The sequence below is a fragment of the Rissa tridactyla genome, chromosome 1 (assembly GCF_028500815.1).
Source record: "Rissa tridactyla isolate bRisTri1 chromosome 1, bRisTri1.patW.cur.20221130, whole genome shotgun sequence".
Lineage (NCBI taxonomy): Eukaryota > Metazoa > Chordata > Aves > Charadriiformes > Laridae > Rissa > Rissa tridactyla.
This window is the reverse complement of record NC_071466.1, coordinates 14,275,803-14,290,696: the sequence shown is the minus strand read 5'-3', so window position 1 is coordinate 14,290,696 and position 14,894 is coordinate 14,275,803.

Below are 14,894 nucleotides of genomic sequence, written 5' to 3'. Positions count from 1 at the left end.
TATCTGTCATGTCTAATTAAAAAATAAATAAATAAAAAGAAGATCTGCAATTTAGGAAGCATTTGGTTTTCAATGAGTTCTCAGCACCTCACCAGTTCCTCACCAGGGATCTTTGTATGTCTAGTTTACGCAGATGAGAGGAATAGGAACATAACACTTCTGAAGGGAAATCTGCATCTCTTCCCCTTCTCACTTATGCTCATTTGTAGGATTTCCTAAATGTGTCCTCACCAGAGTAACAGCTGGTGTCCAGCAAGAAAGCAAAGAAATGCTTGCAGGTTTGCCAGACTCTTCTAGTACTGTCAGGGAGATACTTCCATGTGAGCAATGAGCTGTGTGGGGCCAAGATGGTCCTCTTGTTGTTTCCACACAAATGCCATGCTCTCTGGCTTTACCCCACATGCCATACACCAATCTTCCAAAGTTCTCAGACTTTACTACAGCCTCTGCTGGAGAATACATCAGCTCAGCCAGCAGAGCTCTTTGGTCTTCTAACAACTTTTCCTGCTCTAGATCACCACTGACTTTCGTGGTCCTACAACAAGGGAAGAATTCAAAGGCAATAACCCCCCATAACAGGAAATCCGTAAATCCAGAAAAATAGCCAGCTTGCGTTGCTGATCCTTAACACTTGGAGGGAATAATCAAAAGAAGGAGAATAATGTGAACTGGAGTAAGGTTTCCATTATTAGACACAAAAGCATGAACATCCCAAATGTCACATAGCTAAAGTTTTCCTTAAGTCTACTGGGAAATGTCTTCCTTCAACATTAAACAACCTCAAGAAGAGACAGTATTTTGTTTCAGTTCTTTAGCCAAATGGCCAAGTGGTTGTTTCTTTTTTTTTTTTTTAAATCTTTTGGCAGGTCTCTTGAAGTAATACAGGATCTGCCTTGGCAGAGGTGTCCATTTTCCCCTTCCCCTCCTCAGTTTCCCTCCACCAGCTATCTTATCTGACCCTGGAGGTATTGCTGCCAAGGCAGACTTTGCAAATCTCCCTTAGCCATCTCACTTGCCTCACTCATGCTTTACTTTCCCAGTTCCTTGAAGAGGGACAGCATCTTAATTGACTCCAAGAAGGATTTTGAGATCTTCAGAAGAAATCATAGAATGATAGAACGGTTAGAGGAGGAAGCTCTGTTATAAATGGTGAATCATAGAATCATAGAATCATTTAGGTTTGAAAAGACCCTTGGGATCGTTGAGTCCAACCATCAACTCCACTCTACAAAGTTCTCCCTTACACCATATCCCTTAACACCACATCTAAACGAGTCTTGAACACCTTCAGAGATGGTGACTCCACACTCATTTTGCATGACTTGAGAGCTTCTGTTTTTAGTTGGAGGGCAGTTTTCCTGGTCAGTTTAATTCACAGCCCTGAACAAGTGGAGGCTTTTTTATCTTTACTTTAGCAAGGCTTTTGACACTGCCTCCAACAAAATCCTCACAGGCAAACTGATGAAGTACAGGTTAGATAAGTGGACAGTGAGGTTGACTGAAAAGCAGCTGGACTTCCAGGCTCAGAGGTCTGTGATCCACAGCACAAGGTCCAGCTGGATGTCAATTGCTACTGGTGTGCCCCAGGATCTGATGCTGGGACCACTACTGTTTAGCGTTTTCATGAATGGCCTTAGTGTTGGGGTACAGTGCAGACTCAGCAAGTTTGCAGATGATACATAAACAGGACTCCTCCTGAATAGCAGAGCAGATGGGTGCGCTACCATCCAAAGGGACCTGGACAGGCTGCAGAAAAGGGCTGATAGGAACCCTGTGAAGTTCATCAAAGGGAAGTGCAAATTTCTGCACCTGGGGAGGGATAACCCCAGGTAGCAGGACAGGCTGGAGGTCAACCAGCTCAAGAGCAGTTTTGCAGAAAAGACCCTGGGGGTGCAGGTTGCCAGCAAGCTGACCACAAACCAGCAATGTGTCTTTGTGACAAAAAATGCCAACGGCCTCCTGGGCTACGTTAGGCAGGGCATTGCCAGCAGGTCGAGGGCGGTGACCCTTCCCCTCTGTGCAGCCCTGGTGAGACACATCTGGAGTGCTGTGTCCAGTGATGGGATGCGCAGCACAAGAGAGACACGGACTTACTGGAGACAGTCCACTGAAGGAGTATGAAGATGATTAAGGACTTGGAACATCTTTCATATGATGAGAGGCTGAGAGAGCTGGGGCTGTTCAGCCTGGAGAAGAGAAGGCTCAGGGGAATCTTATCAATGTGTATATATAAACCTGCAGGGGCAGGGGAAAGAAGACAGAGACAGACTCTTCTCAGTGGCGCCCAGTGAGAGGATGAGAAGCAATGGGCACAAATTGAAACACAGGATAATCCATAAGAAAAGTATTTTTCGCTGTGAGTGTGGTCAGGCACTGGAACAGGTCACTCAGGGATGTTGTGCAGACTCCATCCTTGGAGATATTGAAAGCCAAATGGACACAGGTCTGAGTAACCTGCTCTCACTGACTCTGATCTAGGCAGGAGGTTGGACTAAATAATGTCCAGTCTTGCCTTCCCACCTCGGTCACTCTATGATTTTGTGACCCTGGAATAGCGCAATGACAGTCTCATGGAAGGATCAAGAAGCTAAACTGCTTTGGCAGCAGCATCCCTTCGGTGGGCTGGACTGGGGCTCCTTTCAGGTATGTTCCCGCTTTAGCCACCGGTAATAACAAGCAGTTGAATCCTAGAAAAATTTCATTTTAATGCTATCATTTTATTGCTGTACAATGGTCTGGACCCAAAAGTGTCCAAGGTAACAGAAGTCCAGCCTAGCCGGCCACATGCAATTGTTTATGAAAACTAACAAAAGCTGGAACAAAAAGGCCAGAATGGTCTGGATTATTTGTGTGAATGTGGGTGTGATAAGGACTCTTCAAGGTTTATGGCGTCATTGTGGTTTCTGCATGACAATGAGCAGAAAGATTCTAAAAATGGGAAAAAGAGCTTCCAGATTAAAAGAGTGGCTGTACTGGATTTTGGTCAGCTACCTCGAAGGAGATGAAGAGCTTCTTGGAGATCGCTTGTGCTGGGTCACTCCATGGTGCAGGGAGACGACACAGTGGTCTCAAAGATTATGTCTACATGACTAAAAGCTTCTGCACGATGGAACAGTCCTGGGCCCCTAGGCCAAATTGTAGAGTGAATGCAACCAGACTTTGGGGGGTGTTTGAGGGTGCTGCAAAGCCTGCTGGAATAGAAGTGACAGACTGCAGATGTTGGAGGAACTAAATCTGGCTCAATCTCAGTTCTCTGGAGCGATCTGAAGTGAACTTTCTCCAGAATAGCACCTGAGATTTGGTTTTGAAGAAACCATTTGGTTCACTTCAAAAAAGACCCAGGGAATGCACTAACACTCACATGAAGTGGATACTCAGTGGCCCAGGACCTGGGACTGAATGGAGACAATAAAATATTTGCAGTAGACGGACTTAAAGCAGCAAATACCAGCATCTGGGCACCACTCTACTGTCACCTGGGCTGGCAGGATCCACTGAGATACCCTGAGGCTTCCATTGTCTTGGTTTTCCTTGACGTTTTTAGACTTCGTCTCCTGTGGAGCATTTGAGATGGTATCAGACAGAAATTTGATTAAGAAACAACAACAATACAAAATCAATGCCATGTACATTAGGTGGATTAACAACTGGCCAACTGACAGGTCTTGAAATGTAATTACAAGTAGGAAATTATCATCCAGTATCTGAATCTCCAGTGAGGTTGACTCTTGTCATTAGGCTATTGAACTGCTCTTATCAGTGAGTGAGCAGGCAATGAGGAGCAGTACACAAGCTCAGCTGGGCAAACAAACGAGATGCACTTCAGTATGGACTAATGGACAATCTGATGCAGATATCTATAGACAGATCAGGTGAATCACAGTCTAAAACTGACTATTGCCTCTGTTGTCCTGCAAGGAAGCCCCAAGTGATACTATGCACTATAATATTGAAACTTACACAAGATAAATCATACCCAGAGCATATTCCTGCCACTTTGATAATGTCTCTTCACTCACAGGCAGGGCTTATGACAAGCTCCAATGTTTGGAAGTTAAAACTAGAAAAATTCAGACTACAAACGAGGATCAGCTTTTAAGGACCTTTTAAGGTCCTGTCAATGTTAACACAGTCTGAGAATTGATATGCAACAGAACTGAAGAGGACAGTTTGAAACGATGCCTAGCAGAGATTAATTCCTCTGCACATCCCTTAATCATACTAAGTTTTCAAGCCTAACAATGATAATTAATTGCAAAGATTAGCTAACTAATTGGTGATTATAACATTAGATGGAACTAGGAAGGAACAGGTAGGGAGCCCTGACAGTTTGAAAGTGTTCATTGGTTCAGGAAAGGAAACAAGAGGGAACAGCAGGAGAGACACAGATAGGAAAGAGAGAGAAACACGCGGGATAGTCATATATATAGTGCTCAAAGTGAGAACATTCTCTTCTGTGGGGAAATATCCCCTCCTGGAACATGCTTAAAGTGACAATAAGGTATTGAACAATGGTCAGAAGATCAGCAACTAGTAACACACGCCTTCACCCAAACCTGTCTCTGACATCAGAAAAAGGTCTATGTTGGATAAATTTACCCTGTTGTCCCATATAATCATTAATTAAAGGATAACCGAGAGGTAGGAGAGGAAAGTTTATGGGTGGTAAAGGGGAACTTTCAGTTCTACTTTCCCAAGCAGTATTCTTCTAAGTTAGATGTCACACATACTGGACCTTGAATATTAGGAACTATGCAGTTGTCATCATCTCATTGGGTAGTGAAAAAGAGGTAAAGAAAAAGGGGCCCATTTATGTACTGAAAGGGCTTTTTTCATTTTTTTTATTTCTTGGCCTCACTACCCGGTTACTAATTGTCAATTTAAGAAGCACTTTATGGACAGGGAGTTATACGCTGGACATAAACCAGAGACATTTTTTTTCCAGAAATTAGTTATTTTATGCACTGCTGGTGTGTAGCTTCTCCTTGGATGGATGTGGCTGGTTAGAGACAGGCTTTCATACCACTGCTCTGGACCCAAGGACAAGGGGTACAGAAGCAATCGTCAGATCTGTAGTGGAAATGTAGGCAGGTTGTATTAACTGTGCCCCCGCTGAGGTGCTCAGGCACTGAGAATAACACCCTACTCTGGAAATGACGTCTTTAATGGCTATGAGCACTGGTGGCCACCAGAATCACAGAATGGTGGGGGTTGGAAGGGACCTCTGGAGATCATCTAGTCCAACCCCCCCTGCCAGAGCAGGGTCACCCAGAGCAGGTTGCACAGGAATGGCAAAGCATAAATGAAAAGAGAGCCTTCAGCAGCACTGCAGTCACCAAAGGCCGTGCAGAGGTTGTGTTCTGACATCATTCAAGGAAACTGATGTCACCTTAGAATGAATTCATGCTAACTTGCATGCCATCTATGAAAGATTACTGCCCAATCACATCAAGGTAGATCTAGACCAACCTCACTGAAGCAGCTTTGGCTATATAACCCCCTCATCAGGAGGAATAACGCTGGGAATAAGACTGTGAAAAAAGTGGAAATGGGGCTGAAATCAAACGTGAAATCTCTGCCCTGGCGCTCCTTCAGTTCATCCAATTAAAACACAGGTCCTCCACAGGCTTACAAAAGTTTTTTCCCAAAAGCAGGAATCAAACATTTAATGAGGGCCAGAGATGAATACAGATTGAATATCAAACTTTTTTCCCCAGTTGCTGTATTGATGTTTCTACATCAATTCATTAAGAGACCATTTTTCCAAAGCCCTTCCAGGTTCAGCAAATTGTTTAGACATTTGAAATAAAAATCTGGGATACAGAAATATACAGGTAAACTTAAATTTTCAGAAAACACTGAATTCACAGAATTGAAAGGCCTCTTAGAACAGTAAAATCTACAGAAAAAAATAAATGCTGTTTGAAGTAGGTGAAGGCTGGGTAAACCTTTCAAGATCACTAGACGAACTGTCCCTGCTTGCTGTCCTCAGGACCAAGCACTTCTTTTAATTCCAGGGGTAACAACTTATGGGAGTACTCCTGTTCATTTCATCGAAGATTCAAATCCTAGATTCAAATCTAGGAAACTCTACACAAACTGACGTTGAGGTCTTGCTGTGGTGTCTGTATGTGAGGGTCAGTGCACACACATGAAGCTCCAGGAATTCCTGGGGCTTTGGAGAAGGCTCTGTGCTGATCAGCTGCACACGCTGTTGTGTAGACCCTTCCTGAAAACTCAAAATGAACCCCACAGGGTGGCAAGACCACAGCTGGGGAAGGGTGTAGAAACGGCAAGGGGCTACAGCTTGCAACTTGTATTATAGGTTTGGCCATGTTAGACCTTGCTTTTAACTTTGCAGTGGAGATCATGTTTGCCAGATTGGCACACTACCGTTAAACCCAACAGCAAAACTTCAAACTGGCTAGTTGGATATAAACTCTGGAATTTCCAGCTGTGCTTCCACTGTGGAGTCCAACATTGTCATATGCTGGCCCTGTTGCTATGGTCGACTTGATTCTACGTCCTACACCTTTTTTGAAAAGCAAGCCTCCTGTCCAACAGCCCTTATCCAAATGTGGTATGCGCCAGGGCTATAAAACACCCAAGGGGGAAAGGAGCTTACCCCCAAGAGGTGAATGTGATATTAAAACTCACTCAGGCTCCAAATTCCTGCAGGCAGATTCGGTATGGGAGAAGACCCGCCATGTTCTGCCAGACGGACACCACCCTACCCAGTTCTCCTCTCCCCCACATGACTTGAAGGGCAATGCAAACACTTGGGCCCGACCCTGATGTGTGTGGCAAGAAAAGAGAATGGGGTTTCTTGGGAAGTTGGAGGAAACAGGACCAGCAGGAAAGGTAGGATAGAGGCTGCGCTTGCCGCTCTCCCAGCTGTGCTCTTCTGTGCGAGAGCATGCGTAAGTCACGTTTTCGTCTGCAAATTTTTATGTGGACTATATCACTCTAAATATCCCCCTGGTGGGAATTTTAGGCAAGGATTTTGTCACTGGATAAAACTACAGGGTCTCCTGTTCAAATCAAGTTTTGAGAACATACTAAAAGGTAAGACTATTTAAGTTTCCTTTTCTTTAAACATTGCCACCCTGGCATGTCCTGTGACATGTGCTGTATCAGGCAGTGTTAAGTCCACCTGACTGCTATTCTTTACAAAATATTTTAGGGACAAATGTCCACGAACTCCCCATTCCAACACCCAAATTGCAGAGAGGTTTTAATTATTTACTCTCTAGCACCACCTAAGTACAGCCCCAAGTAACACAAACCAACACAAGCCCTTTCGGAGCACGCCTTTCCCTGCGCCCTAAATGCGACTCTCCCAGTGTCATAGAATCATAGAATCACTCAGGTGTTTTCCTCAGAAGTGTCCTCACCAGGAGAGGCAGGCTGCCACCAGGCACCGTTGCCTGCCACTTGCCAGTCAGAAACCCACCTCCCCAAGCAGCCAGTGGCCTTTGGGCCCTGGCAAAGTACGTGCAGCCCATCCCAGGTCACCATGCACCAGGTGCCTCCCTTAACGTTCTTGAGAGGTCTTCTGCTGCCAGTGATGGTGCTGCAGCCCTCCTCCACCAGCCGCCTACCCCCACCATCCTCCTGAAAATTACAGGCAAAAAACAAAGGAAGTTTCCATCTCTGATATGTTTGGAGCAGTTCCTAAGTCCTTCCGACACACAGGCTGAGGTGGGGAGCTGGGGACAAGGCTATAATTGACATTCTGATGCCCATGATGCTCCAGGAGGAAACCACCCATAGTGCATGTGCAAGGGTCTGAGCTGTGACTGCGCTGAGTTACCTGCACTTGCTTCCACAGAAGACAGTATAATTGCACCACCATTGCTCAATCTTGGTCATTATTTGCAAGGCAACATGCCTAAAATGCTTCAGCAGTCAGTCTGCGGGGCCGGATGGGCTTGACTCAATTTGCTTCGGAGCTGTGTATTCCCGGCTGCCCCACAGGCGCCGTGTCCAGGCACGGGAGCCAACACGGGCAGCGAGGTTGCCCACAGCCAAGAGTATCAAGCTTGGCTCTCCAGAGAGACTCTGTGGGCAGCCCCTGCTCAGTCCTTCTGCAAACTCAGAGAGAGCCTCAAACAGTGGTAGAAAAAGAGGGTTCTGTTGTCGGCAGCTCAGTTAGACCGTGCGAGGACACGGCTGTGCTGACAGCGCAGGTCACGGTACATTCTTTGCACCAAATTTACCCCAAATGAAATGGAGAGGTGCTCAGGCGATCCACATAAAAAGAGCTTTTGAGACTCAAGTGTAGATATTTAAATGGTCCGTTTCAACTAGACCAACTTAATCATGCTTAATTATTGCCTTGCTCAGTTATTACTCATGCTTAATTCTATTTAAATTCTCACCCAATCTGTACATATCACTACGTAAGACTGCTATCATCTTGGGACTGTGACCGAATTGGAGGTGGGAGACAGGCTTGAGCGCCGGGGGCATCCCAAGATGTGGGATGACACAACCTTGTGCTATTGTGGTAATGGAGAGGAGAAAATCAAAACTTACAGGGGGAAAAGGAAAGACACAAGAGTCCCTTTGTGTATTTTCCCCTTTTTGAGATTGTTTTCATTCTGTACGCAGTGGGTAGATGTGCCATTTGCTTTGCTGAATTCTGCAATTGAAATTCTTCACACCACTAACAGCCAGGAGTGAAAAGTACCACGGATCGGCAAAGTAGAACTAGAGTATCTTGCAAAATGGTCAGGTGATTCTTACGTGTGATAAAAGCTCCTTTTATATTTTCTTTGTACGGTGTAACACTAACCAGGCCCTTTTCTAAACACTGAGGTGAGGTAAAGGCTTACATGAATGACTGACCTTCTGGTGTCCCAGTCAAACTGGAACACAAATATTTTTATTTAATCAGAAACATGTTATTATTTTGCTAGTATTACTTTGTCCTTGTTTTCTGAAATTAAAGCCTACTTTGTTCTGTGGAGTTAACAGCTCAGAGTAAAAAAAATGGGCATCCAGTTATTCTCCCCTTCCCACCTCCCCGTAAGTGTCCACATTTGACCCGCATCTCCCATTCCTTGGGTGAGAGCTTCTACCCCTGAGCTGTTGAATACAAGGCAGGGGGAGAAAGGCAGTCTGCCCTGCTCATGGGCCTGGGAAAAGAATCCTGAAAATATTCAGCAAACAAGATTCAAATTCTTGAGCAGCTTTAGATGAACCAAAACAAGTTTTTGATAATATATTTACCTACTGGGTGATACCTGGGATTCTTTAAGCCTCTTTGATTTATAGAGCTGGACTATAAAATCTGAGAAACAAGCCTTCGAGTGACACATATATAGCTTCCTGACAGAGCCAGCCTGCCTGTGTCACTAAACACAGGGTCTCCAAGGTCCCCAGAGACAGGCACCCACTGCACCAGGCTGGAAATCCCAACGCAGTAGTTGTCATAAAAGTGAGGCAGGGATGCCGCCGTTGCCTTCCTTCGATCTTTGGTAAGATCTTGATGGCAGAGCTATACCAGAAAGCCTTTGTGGCCAACTCCTACAACATTTACTTCTGATTTTGCAGGCTTTGAGTATGTTTTCATGGCTGTCACACCTGCCCTGATTGGTGCCGGAGCTGCTGCTCGGGGTCAAGCTGTTTTCCTTGGCATTGCTTGTGGCGCAAAAATTGCAGCTAGTGTCGATAAGGAACGTCCCAAGGTCTTAGGCATCATCTGCAGGCAGGTGCATTGAGCATGATGAACTGGACAAAGAAGGAGGAAGGAAGGCAGAGGGAGAGAAAGAGCAGCTAATGAAGAGCTCGATGAATTGCAGTGGTGATATGATGTGTCCTGCTACCGCAGCCACTGTCCCCGTGCTGGCTGTGCCCTGTGCTCTTGCCACACCATCTGGAAGGGATAAAGGCAGCCTCAGGGACTCAAGAAAGGCAGGCTTTTTTTTCTCTATTTTGCCATAAACTTCCTAGAAAAAAAGCAACTCATGCTTTGGTTTCCTGTTTAAAGAACCTGGGGGTATTGCGATCTCTGTAAAGGCATAAGAGCGTAGAGGGCCGAGGGTGTAACCTCTTGGAAGGGTTTTAATGCCGCATAGCAAAAGCCTGTTTAATTTCTGACACTGACCGGTGCCTCGTGGGTGAATGCAATCACCCGGCTACCCTCACTGGAAGGTGTGCTTTGACAACCTCCCATTTGATAAGAGCTGTTTCCAAACGTCTCCCTTCCACTAAGCATCTGTGCATCCTCATATATACATTTCTGCATCATTCAAGGTCGAATTTCACTTCATTTCATTTTTCCCTCTATTTTCCTAACCCCCAAAACCACAGACCAAAACCACAAGGAGATTCAGGAAGCCCAGATAGCTTAAAAAGTGGAGGAATGCTGATAGACCAGGATTACCCATGCCCTCTCCTCTTACAGCTATTGACCAATATGGGCTAAAAGGAGGGCTTTTGTGCTGTGCCTCTGCCAAAAAATTAAAGGGTAAAAAGAAACCAGTGACAAAGAAAGTGCAGATCTGGCCAGGTCCTACTTCAGATCCTGAAAAGGGCTTTTTTTTCATCTTACATGGACAGAAGAAATGTTTTTACACACTGGACCTCCCAGTGAATGTCCTCTTCACTTCTAGAAGACCAGGATAAGGTGAGCCTGGACCACCAACTTCACATGAAAGAGGACAGTCCAGCAGGATGTCACCTATTTTTCTTCTATACCTGTGCCTGGGGTACCTTTCTGTTGCTGGTTCAGGAGCCTGCAGCTCTTCCCTGCTCTCTGCCGGCAATTTGCCAGCTCACCGCATCGACCAGAAGCATCTCAAGGCAGAGGTGAGCAGCTTCCGCAGCCCTCTGACCCTGCGGACGCAATGCCTTGCCATCCCTGGTAACATTTCTTTGCTGAATTTTCTCCCGTGGTTTCTCGCAGGATGAAATTACCTCTCAAGCGCTATCGCAGGTCTGGAAACTGTGCATTTTTAACTCTGGGGTATTTTTCCTTTTCTTCAGCAAAAGCCAAGGTCAAGCATTTTGTTGAGTCCAAAAACACATCAAAGGAAAAGGGTGAGCAAAAAAAAAAAAAAAAAAAAAAAAGCAAAGCCTCTGTATAAAGCATTTCAGAGTACTTATAGAGCATATTAGAGAGCAAAAGGAGCTTTCTGGCTCCTATCTGGCGGTTGTTGCAATTGTTAATGTGGTTTTGTTCCATTATTAATGACACCAGAAAGAGAAATCAGGCCTTCCAGACAAACTTGAGAGACTCTCAGACAGCAAAGAGAAGGAAGGGGGGAAAAAAAAAGCCAACCAACTTTAAAACAATGGAAATAAGCAATAAAGGTGACGCACAAGCAATAAAAACCTGCAGGTGTCCGTAGCACTGTAGGGGTGGTGAACCCAATCTGCTACAAAGCTTGTAAATCATTCCCAGAGCCTGCTAGTTTAAGGGCACTTTGTAATTAACCAAGCCCAAACTAATTTCTTACAGCTTGTACTATGTTGCTTGATACATTTGTGTTTCCTAGAACTGCTGTTTGACAAGCAAAGAAAAAGAAAACCAGAAGAGCAACATTAATGGACAAAACGTCTGTAACCTGGAGCGCCATATCATTAGACTCATCTGAATGTGGTTGGACAGGATTTCAATAAAAAGCTTTGTTAGGAAAATACATCATGAATACGCCGAGGTAAGTAATATCAGGATTAACACTCCGATCTGGCTTTCCTGGAAATGTGCTCTGAGCTAGCTACTAAATCAGCATCCCTGCAGAAGGGCCGGGCAGGACGCGTCCCTTTGCTCCCACCCAGCAGAAACAGCTCCACCACCGGAGCCTTGCGCTGATGCCCAAGCGCCGCAGCACCAAAGCCCAGGACCCACCACCTGGTCCACAGCATCCTCTTCAAACCCCATCCCCAACAGCAGGAGCGAGATCTGCTGAAGCTCTTCCCCCACCGAATCTGGGGTGCCGGGAGGCAGGCAGGGAGCTTGAGGGACTCAGAGGGGCCACGCGCCAAGGTTAAATTTGGTTAGAGTGGCTGCTAATCACTGATACAGCTATCATCAGTACTCCTTGAAGTCGAGTGATTCGCTCTGCTTGTTGATGGGGCTGCACAATGGGGATTGTTGATGTGGTCCCCAACACCAGCTCCTCCTTGCCACAGCCAGGCTGCTAGCAGGGACGCTGCCCCAAAATCCCCCCCTGGCCTGCCCTGCGGTGCTCCGCTGCCCTGCCAACAGCGTCCTGCCCTCCCCAAAGCGCCCACCCATTGCTGCCATCTCACACCCCTAAGCATTTCTGCTTAGGAGCGACCTTCTCCCTTGCAGAGGGGACATTTGCAGCACAGCAGGGAGAAAGCGTTGCTTGCAGTGGGCTGTCGGGGAGAGAGGAACCAGCCAGCTTTCAGATAAATAGGATTTATGAAAATGTGATTAAATGAGTTCTTAATACCGGGCATTTTGTCGTATGTGTCACTGTATTTCTTGAGGTGCAGTTTATACTAAAAAAAACCAAAAATAACCTCTAGACATTTTATAATTTTCCCTTTAAAAAGAAGGAATTTGAAAGGTCTTTGCTGTTAATTTTGATGCTGGGACAAACACTCATTTCTTATCCCAGAAATGAACATTCGACCTATGCTGCAAAGCCAAAACTGCCAATATTTGGGAAGAACTCCAGACCTGGATTTCAATTTCATGACTAACATCTGTCCTTCCAATAGAGTGGATTAAATCAATGCGACCAGTGTGATACATTTTAAATTACTCAAAGTTCAATTCATTTTATAAGAGCGCATACCCCATATGTTGTGCTGCCAAAATAGGTCACTGGGCCAAGAGCTCAAAAATAATTTAAATAAAGATTTAAAGAAATTAAAAAGGAAAATGACCTAAATTTACATTACCATGAGTCATAGAATCATAGAATCGTAGAATCGTAGAATCATAGAATCATAGAATGGGTTGAGTTGGAAGGGACCTTAAAGACCATCTAGTTCCACCCCCCTGCCATGGGCAGGGACACCTCCCACTAGACCAGGCTGCTCAAAGCCCCATCCAGCCTGGCCTTGAACACTTCCAGGGATGGGGCATCCACAGCTGCTCTGGGCAACCTGTTCCATCGAGTCCTTCTACAACGCTTTGAGGACTAAAACTGCCATGAAGCAATGGGGTCAGGGGGCAATTTTGCCACTGGGGATCCCATTTTCAGCAGGGACACCAAGACACAATGTTGGCCTGACGCGGCAGAGGGGATCTGGCAAAGTGCAGGAGCAGCTCAGACGGATGGGATGGAGGGGAAACCTTTGTAAGCTGCCTTTGCAGATAAAGTGCAACCACGCTTTCAGGTGCCCCCAGCACCACAGCAGGCTGCAAAACCTACGTGAGATCAAATATTCAGGCAGTATGTCCTCACTGTCTTCTCCTGTCCCTTCATCTGACTCCCATTGCTGCAGCTTCAAGAGATGCACCAGAAGTCAGGGAAGCTGGAGATCTTATAGCACCCTGAAAAAAAGATGGGCCCTGGAGTCCATGCAGATTGCACCCTCTCTTGCCAAGGCCTGACCTAAGTCCTAGAAGTCCCCTCTGAGGTTTGCAAGTAGGAAACCCTAATGTCACAGGGAGGCTTTCACCTTGCCGCACATAAGAGCGTCACACTTGTTGGAAAGCCCCAGCGGGAGCAGGTGTCCGCAGCTGAGTCACAGGCAAGCCCAGCCCCACTCCTGCTCAGCCCCCTGCCCAGGGCTCGGTTTCGGCCACCCAGACCCCCGCGGGACTCACTTGCCACCCTCACAGACAAGCAGTGCATCGGGAAACCTGCACTAGTCCATACAGTGCAGCAGGGGAGGTGGCTGCCCAGCGCAGAGGGCTCTGGCAGACCCCGGCCGTCCTTCCTGGCATAGGGAATTGCCCTTTCCTCCCACCCACCCTGAGAAGCCTGGGCTGACCTGCAGACTGAGGCGTCTCTTGTTTATCCACACCCTAGAAAAACTTGAGGAGAGGGAAACTGGAGGAAGAGGGGGATGGAGGATCTGCAAAAAGGGCCACCCTGGTGGGTAACCCTTTCCCCAGTCAGAGGGGTGGCTCTCCTGGGAGGGCATATGGCTTCTGGCAGCATCTGCCCCTGAGCAAGGATGAATTTTCAGGATTGGGGCAGTTGCGTGTTTTTTTTAATCGTGTTTCCCAGTAACTCACGCTGTCCCAAGCTCTCTGAAAGAAGAACAAACATTTGTGAGGACCGTCTCTGAAAGATGATGGAAGGGAGAGAGGAGCACCCATTGCTTGTGCTTGGCGTGGTGGGATGGGAACTGGGTTCATTTTCCACCGTGGTCATCCGAGATGACCCCTGGGGACGCAGAGGTGCTGCTGCCCAGCCCCACCACCTCACCCGCAGCATCACCAGACACCTCGGGGGCAATAAAGTTCTTTTCAACACCCCGAAGGGAAATTTCCCTTGCGGATGCGTGTTCCTTTAGCAATCACACCCGCACACACAAAAATAAGAAAAAGTCAAGGAAAAAAAAAAAAAAGCATCCTCGTCCGAGTGCCCCGGTGCCTGGCCCGGGTTCCCCGGGGCGGCGGGGCAGGGTGGGCTCCCCGGGGGCGGCAGAGCCGGGCAGGGCTGCGCGGCCCCCGCCGGCCGCCCATCGCCGCTCATTTCCTGGCCGGGGCGACGGCAGGCGGCCGGGCAGCGCTTTCCCTTCCTCAGCCAATTGCATCTTCGATCCGCATCGGAGGATCGCGGGGTGTGAGGCCAGGGAGAGCCCGGGGGCCGGCGCGGCGGGGGCTGCCACCAGACGGGGAGGAAGAGGAGGGAGAGGAGGGAGGAAGAGCCCCCGGGCGGGCAGCCCCCGGGGTCGGGCCGCGCTGGCCGGCCCAGTCGCTTAAATGCAACCCCTGGGGCAGCGGCTCCTCTCCG